At 40.5% G+C, this 8,091-nt stretch overlaps 1 long non-coding RNA gene across 1 annotated transcript in view; it reads right to left on the bottom strand.

Moving 5' to 3' along the window:
* Positions 1–1,001: 1,001 nt before the first annotated feature.
* The window catches only part of LOC132210559 (uncharacterized), a 33,592-nt gene continuing 26,502 nt past the window's right edge, over positions 1,002–8,091 (bottom strand). The window contains exon 3 of the long non-coding RNA XR_009446693.1: positions 1,002–1,090. This is a non-coding gene — a long non-coding RNA (uncharacterized LOC132210559). The remainder of the gene's footprint in view (positions 1,091–8,091) is intronic.

Here is an 8,091-nt window from a genome sequence, read left to right as displayed (position 1 = left end):
CTTAGCAAGCTTTACCTCATTGTTGAAAAGTTTTCACAAAAGTAATTAAAACAAAACAGGGCTTTCCATTGCAAAATTATGGCAATAAAAACATTTATTTCTCGTTTCATGATCACATACATTGGACTAATTCTGTGATTCCATCGGCATTCCTTTCAAGTCACTGGGAAATATCTTTCAGGAAAATACTCATCAGGGCTTTGGCATGACAGTTTGGATTTTGAAAGTAGTATCTCAATGATAGTGATTAAATGATAATGATGAAAGTTGGGATAAAAGAATGCTTACATCCCAAGGAACTGTGCATCTGGTAACAATGGAGTGCATTACCTTAAGCCAAGTTTCATCTTTTTAACAACATATTGTGTCACATTTATAGTTGAATAATGGCATAATACATTACAGACTATAATCTTCTCTTCTTGAGCAAAGCGCAACAACCAACAGAGCTGGATTACGACTGTTAAAGATAAAATGGTCCATGAAAGAAAGACTAAATTAAGAATTACATAATATTTCCAAGACCATCATAAACCAATAAACAAGCATGTTTCAGTTGCACGTAATTATTAATCCTGAGATCATCTCAAGCCAGGCTAGTAACTCTGATATTTTTATCAAACTCTTTTTATTCCATAATGCTGGATGCAACAAGGCACCCTAAATGCTGACATGCCCTTCTTTAGCATGCAACCTGGGAGTGTCAGAATTGCAACTTGAAATGTTTGTTTTTAGTTTTATGGTATTTATGAAAAATCACAGCACAAACTTAAAACCATATTGTCAGTCAATCGTTTGACGCTACTCCAAAAGGTAAACTGTATTTCAAGCTCATGTTCACCGTTGTTAATTCACTAATATGGAAGACGCTAATTATAATCCCATCAGAAAGCAAATATTCTGGTTATTAAAAATCCATCATACTGGCTATGATCATACAAATTAGAAACAAATTTTGGCTAACAGGGAAGCTGACAATAGATGATTTAAAAAAAGACATACCCACATCATAAGGAGCCAAACATTCTGTGTTCAATCTCTCAAGAGAAGATTCCATAAAAGTCTTGCATCTTCTAAACTGAAGGAATTCCTGGAACAAACATTTGGCAGTACTAAACTGTTGGCTGATGTATATAATAATACTAATATTTAATGTTGATCTAATCTAGCTAATTAGAACAATCTGCGATCGAAGGAAATAAAATCTTTAGATACTTTTTGATATAGCCTTCAATGAAGAATATATTAACATACTTCTTTCTAGGTGAATGCAATTACTCACACATCTCACCTCTTCTCCTCATTAAATATGCAGTTTAGTTCTGTGTTACTGCCAAAAAATGATCAAAAATAATCATTTTAGAAGGTGATAGCCTTGACGAAGGGTCTAGGCCCGAAACGTCAGCTTTTGTGCTCCTGAGATGCTGCTTGGCTTGCTGTGTTCATCTAGCTTCACAGTTTGTTATCTTGGATTCTCCAGCATCTGCAGTTCCAATTATCTCTGTTTAAAATGACCAGTCCTGATTTGTGGATGGTATGTGGTGGAAGGTGAACCAACTGAACAGAACCCACAACTAAATTTGTTTTAAGACCATAAGAAATTGGAACAGTGGGCTATTCAGCCACTCAAGCCTGCTCCACTATTTGATAGAATTATGGCTGATCCAAAACTCCTCACGTCCACTCCCCTGTCCTTTCCCCTCCAGCTCAAAAACCTATCTATCTCAGCCTTAAATATACATAAGCTTCTGCTCCCATAATTCTCTGTGGCAAGGTCTTCCAAAGACCCAAAGAGAAGAAAATACTCATCATCTCAGTCTTAAATTGCCCTTTTGACCTTCTTGGAATTGCCTCAATTATTTTGTAACGCGTTCCCAGAAATCGTAAGGACATTCAGCCTATGAAATGGGCTTATATTTGACCGAATTAATAAATCAGTCAGTACAATATGATGCAATTGTATTGTTAACCTGTAACCGACAGCTAAGTATCTTTGCATAAATATGGAAAATCATAATCTATACAAATCTAGAATACGCACAGCAGTATTTACTTCCCTCCAACTCTACTGAACGTTTAATGTAAATGCACCATGGCATATTATGTCATCATACCAATATAGGGCTTATGTTGGTTGAACACAATAAAAGTTTCTTAACTAAGTATAAAAAAATTTAAACCGCCAATGCCAAACTATTTTTATGTTTTATATGAAACACAAAACACTTCACTCCCATTTGAGTTCACATGAATTGATTGGTAATGTTTGCAAGATATTTAATGCTGTCATATGATGGGAGTGCCTTGGTTTTAGTGAAAATTAGGGTCATGGTAATGTCGTAACATTTGAGCTGCTGAAAAAGGAGTTACACTTCAAGGAAGTGACAGCAAAATGCTGCCGCAGCTTTTAATCTTAAATGAAGGTTACTCAACTGTCCAATCCATGATCTTAGAAATTTAAGCTTCAATTTTAACTCACATTCCCACTCATTTGATAAGAAGCTAGAGTCAGGAGATATTATATTCATGTTAGGGTAATATAACACTTGCACAGATGTCAGACTGGTCACCATTTTAACACACACATTTCAAACAGCTTGTCAGATATTCATCACAAGCTGAAGGGTCCATTGAACTACAAAAGTCAGTTCCAAATGATATAATTTCAAATCCAATACCATTTTATTTGGTTCCGGCATTTGCTGTCAAACTCGCCAGAAAATGTGGGTGACAAGACTGAAGTGATCTGGATGAGGACTGGAGAAAAACATTCTTTACAATCTTCGGCTCCCAATCAAGAATAGAGCAAGATGTTTTGAACCATTCACTGATGCAGCTTGCACACTGAGATCATATAAAGGGACCTTGAAACGGGCTTCCTTTGCAAATGGGAATGAGACCTGGCTCCTTTTTGAAGCCCCCTTTGCAAGATCGATTTGTTGTGATGGAGAGAACGCCAACATTCCCTTGGAAATGAGCATGTCGGATTTTCTAGGTCAATAGTTATGTAGATTTGTGTCGACAAGGTGATGTTTTAGTAATCATTGCAAGATTACTGATCCAGAGAACCCAGGTAATGTTCATTTGACTCGGGAGCCTGGACTCTAGACTCTAGTGGGGTGACTCTTAGCTGATTTCTGGAAAATAAATGCTAACCTTGCCAGTGATGGCCACATCCTGTGAATCAATTTTTGAAAATGTATATGATGTGGTGGGTTTCCTCTTATTGTTCATAATAATTAAAACTTTTAAGATTATATAGCATCAATAATTTCACTCCTAATGTTAAATTTAATCTGTTCCAAGAAGATTAACAATTTTATTGCATACAGGTGATTTGCAACTTACGTCAGTGGGAGGCAAATTATTGGAGAAGATTCTTGGAAACATGGATTGCTTACATTTGGAAAAGAATGGACTTATTACAAATAGTTGGCATGGCTTTATGCAGGGAAGGTGCTATCTCACAAATTTAGCTGAACCTTTTTTGGAAGTGACAAAGATAGTTGATGAAGATAGGGAAAAGGATGTTATCAACTTGGACTTTACTGAAGCATTCTTTCTGAAACAAAGGAAAATGGGTGGCGTGGTGCCTCAGTGGTTAGCACTGCTCACAGTGTCAGGGACCTGGGTTCGATTCCACCTTCAGTTGACTGTCTGTGTGGAGTTTGCACATTCAACCTGTGTCTGTGTGGGTTTCCTCTGGGTACTCCAGTTTCCTCCCACAGTCCAAAGATGTTAGGTTAGGTGGATTGGCCATGGGAAATACAGGGTTGCAGGCTAGGGCAGTGGGTCTGGGTGGGATACTTTTCAGAGGGGTTGGTGTGGGCTTTAAGGGCTAAATGACCTGCTTTTACACTGTAGGAATTCTATGAACACAAATCCTCCATGATAGGGTGGTCCATTTTGGGAGGTGAAATACATGAGGAATGTACATGGTAAATGGCAGGACCTTTAGGAACATTGATATATAGAGGGATCTTGGGATGCAAATCTATGAAAGTGGCCACACAAGTGGATAAGGTGGTAGGGGAGGCAAATTGCATGCTTGCTTTCACCAATTGGGGCATTGAATATGAATGTTGGCGAGTATTATTGCACCTGTATAAATATTCAGTTAGGCCACATTTGGAGTACTGTGTGCAGTTCTGGTCACCACGTTATGGGTGGTATTGGAACACCTTGGAGAAGGTATAAAAGAGATTTATAAAATGTCGCCTTGAATGGAGTGTATTAGCTGTAAGGAGAGGTTAGACAAACTTGGATTGTTTTTGCTAGAGTGTCAGAGGCTGAAGGGTGACCTGATTGAGTACATAAAATAACAAGAGACATGGATAGAGTAGATAGTCAGAAATGTCAAATCTACGGTGTGCACCTTTGCGGTGACAGTGGAAATGTTTAAAAGAATTTTAGCAAAACATATTTATTACACAGAGTGTAGTATGCACCTGGAACACACTTCCAGAGAGGTGGTAGAAGCAGAGGGATTTAGACAGGCTCATGAACAGCGTAGGAAATAGACTAATGGTATTATCACCAGGCTATTAATTCAGACACCCAGGTAATGTTCTGGGAACATAGGTTTGAATCTTGCCATGGTAGATGGTGTGGATTGGCAGAATTTGAATGCAATTGTAATCTGAAAATAAGAGTTTAATAATGACTGTGAAATCTTTGCCAATTGTCCCTTAGGGAATTCTGCCATACTTATCTGCTCTACCTAAATGTGACTCCAGACCCACAACAATGTGGTAGACTTTAAACTACCGAAGGTTTTGGGTAGATCTGTAGCTCGGGTTGTGGGTGTTGAGGTTGGTTGGCTCACCGAGCTGGTTTGTTGTTGCACAGATGTTTAGTTACCGTGCTCGGTAACATCCTCTGTGCAGCCTCTGATGAAGCGTCGGTATGTTTTCCCGCCTGGTTTTTAAACTCTGGGGTCTGTTGCAATGGATTGTGGGACTTGTCAGGAGATGCCGATAGGAACAGCTTGAGAAAGATTCTACACGCCCCAACACACTCATCACACTACCCTACATCAGGAACGTGTCAGAACTCACTAAGGGTTCTACGACTGCTGGGCATCAGGGTGGCGCACAAGCCCACATCAACCCTATGACAATTGCTCACCCAAACTAAAGACCCACTTCCCATCATTGACAGGACCAATGTCATCTACAAGATCCCCTGCAGAGACTGCGAGAAATACTACCTTGGATAAACAGGAAGGAAACTAGCAACAAGAGTACACGAACAGCAACTGGCTACAAAAAGACACGACCAATACTCACTCATCTCAATCCACATGGACAAGGAGAACCACAACTTCAACTGGGACAACACCAGGATCCTGGGACAGGCCAGGCAGAGACAAGCACAAAAATTCCTGGAAGCATGGCACTCCACGAAGCAGGCTATTAATAAACATATTGAACTCGACCCCATATACATTCCACCACAGAGGAAATCCGGAAGTGAGGCAATCCATCGCAATGGACCCCAGAGTTTAAAAGCCAGGCGGGTATACACACCGACGCTTCATCAGAGGCTGCACAGAGGATGTTGCCAAGCACGGTAACTAAATGACTGCGGAACAACAAACCAGCTCAGCGAGCCAACCAACCTCAACACTGTAAACTGCCCTCTGGGTAACTGGGGATTGGTAATAAAGGCTGGTTTAGTACATGATGTCCATATTCTATGAAAGATTTTTTTAAAAATCAGGCAGGGAATAGAGGGTATGGACTGTGTGGAGGCAGGTGGGATCAGAATGACATCAAGATCAGTACAGATATGATGGGCTGAAGGGCCTGTTCCTGAGCTGTTCTGTTCTATGTCCTGTTTGAAAGCATGAATCTCTCTCAATGATTGCTGGCTATAAGAAACCAACCAACTACCTATTTATATATTGAGCAATACTAAGGAAAGTCATGAAAGTCACAGGATTTGATCATGTAATATTCAATATCATACAAACTATAATAATTTATTTTCCATAGTTAAACCAGCTGCTTGAGTTAAAATTTGGACATGCTCCCTGACTTTCATAAAGTGATGCTTAAAGTCTTAACTATTGCTTCTCCACAATATTGTATACAAGATTTAGTGTTTGTGTGAAACAATATCCATCACTTTAATTACTTCTCTGTGGAACATTCAAAATCTTAAGCCTCTTGTCCGTAACAGTTGTCCAGACTGTTCAGTCAATGGGACAGAAACATTAATCCAATATGGGCTCTAAAAGAATGATGGTTATTTATCATTATGTTTAGAGCCAATAACAAGGTCATCTACAGAATCAAACCATTGATCAGCCAAGGGTTCAGTAGCCCATGGCTGGAAGGTGATACTGTACTCATCAAAAATCATGGCTCACATGGTCCTGTTATGCAATTCATCAAATTCTCTTTTCCATTTTTTAACAGCAGTAGCAATTAATTAATCTTCAGCAATTGGGTCCCTATTTAAAACAATTGAAATTGAAATATCATAAATTTAATTCCTACTACAAGATTTGTCATTTATTAATTTCTCAATCCACTTTCAAACCAGGTGCTTCTCTATAATGGCAATTTTCTCACCATTGCTGCTCCCCGCGTTAGTAGACAGTTGGGCCCATTCAAACCAGGAACCCTTTCTCATTGTCATGATGATGGATCAGAGACTCAAAGTACTTCTGGACATTTTGAATGTTTAGTTCCAATATATATTAATTTTTAAGGGTGTCTGCCACAGCCAAAAGGTAACTGTAGATGTGGATACAGTGACTGTCTGTGAAATAACTCCACAGCAAACAGTATCCCATTGCCAAGTCACCCTCCAGTTACATGAAGAGTCCTCAACACTATTCAGGTCCCTCAGAGCCAGCTCTCAGAGTAAACAGGATGTCTGACATAACACAATGTGGAGCTGGAGGAATACTGCAGGCCAGGCAGCATCAAAGGAGCAGGAAAGTTGATGTTTCAGGTCAGGACCCTTCTTCAGAACTTTCTGAAGAAGGGTCCTGACTTGAGACATCAACTTTCCTGCTCCCTTGATGCTGCCTGGCCTGCTGTATTCCTCCAGCTCCACACTGTGTAATCTCTGACTCCAGCATCTGCAGTACTGACTATCCTGAAGATATCTGACATTCGAGTTCTTATCTGTCAGGCAGGGCTCCATGATTGGACCAGATTAACTGCCCCCCAATCAGGGAACTTATATTCTATGACATCCACCTGCCTTGTCCTCATTAGAATTCATTCATAAAATCAGGAGATATGGGATACAGGGTGATTTGGCTGTCTGGGTTCAGAATTGGTTGGCTGACAGGAGGCAGAGAGTGGTTGTAGATGGTAAGTATTCTGCCTGGAGGTCAGTGCTGAATGTTGTCCCGCAGGGCTCTGTTCTTGGGCCTCTGCTCTTTGTAGTTTTTATAAATGACTTGGATGAGGAGGTTGAGGGGTGGGTTAGTATGTTTGCTGATAACACAAAGGTTGGAGGTGCCGTTGATAGTATCGAGGGCTATTGCAGGCTTCAGCGAGACATTGACAGTATGCAGAGCTGGGCTGAGAAATGGCAGATGGAGTTCAACCTGGATAAATGCGAAGTGATGCATTTTGGAAGGTCAAATTTAAATGCTGAATATAGGATTAAAGGCAGGATTCTCAGCAGTGTGGAGGAACAGCGGGATCTTGGTGTTCAAGTGCATAGCTCCCTCAAAGTTGCCACCCAAGTGGATAAGGTTGTTAAGAAACCATATGGTGTTTTGGCTTTCATTAACAGGGGGATCGAGTTTAAGAGCCACAAAGTTATGCTGCAGCTCTACAAGACCCTGGTGAGACCACACTTGGAATATTGTATCCAGTTCTGATCGCCCTATTACAGGAAAGATGTGGAGGCTTTGGAGAGGGTGCAAAGGAGGTTTACCAGGATGCTGCCTGGACTGGAGGGCTTGTCTTACGATGAGAGGTTGACTGAGCTCGGACTTTTCTCTCTGGAGAGAAGGAGGAAGAGAGGTGACCTGATCGAGGTGTACAAGGTAATGAGAGGCATTGATAGAGTCGATAGCCAGAGACTTTTCCCCAGGGCAGGATTGACTGCCACAAGGGGCCA

Source organism: Stegostoma tigrinum, chromosome 15, assembly GCF_030684315.1.
Source record: "Stegostoma tigrinum isolate sSteTig4 chromosome 15, sSteTig4.hap1, whole genome shotgun sequence".
Lineage (NCBI taxonomy): Eukaryota > Metazoa > Chordata > Chondrichthyes > Orectolobiformes > Stegostomatidae > Stegostoma > Stegostoma tigrinum.
Note: the sequence above shows the minus strand (reverse complement) of the source record. Positions and strands in the feature narration are given on the sequence as shown.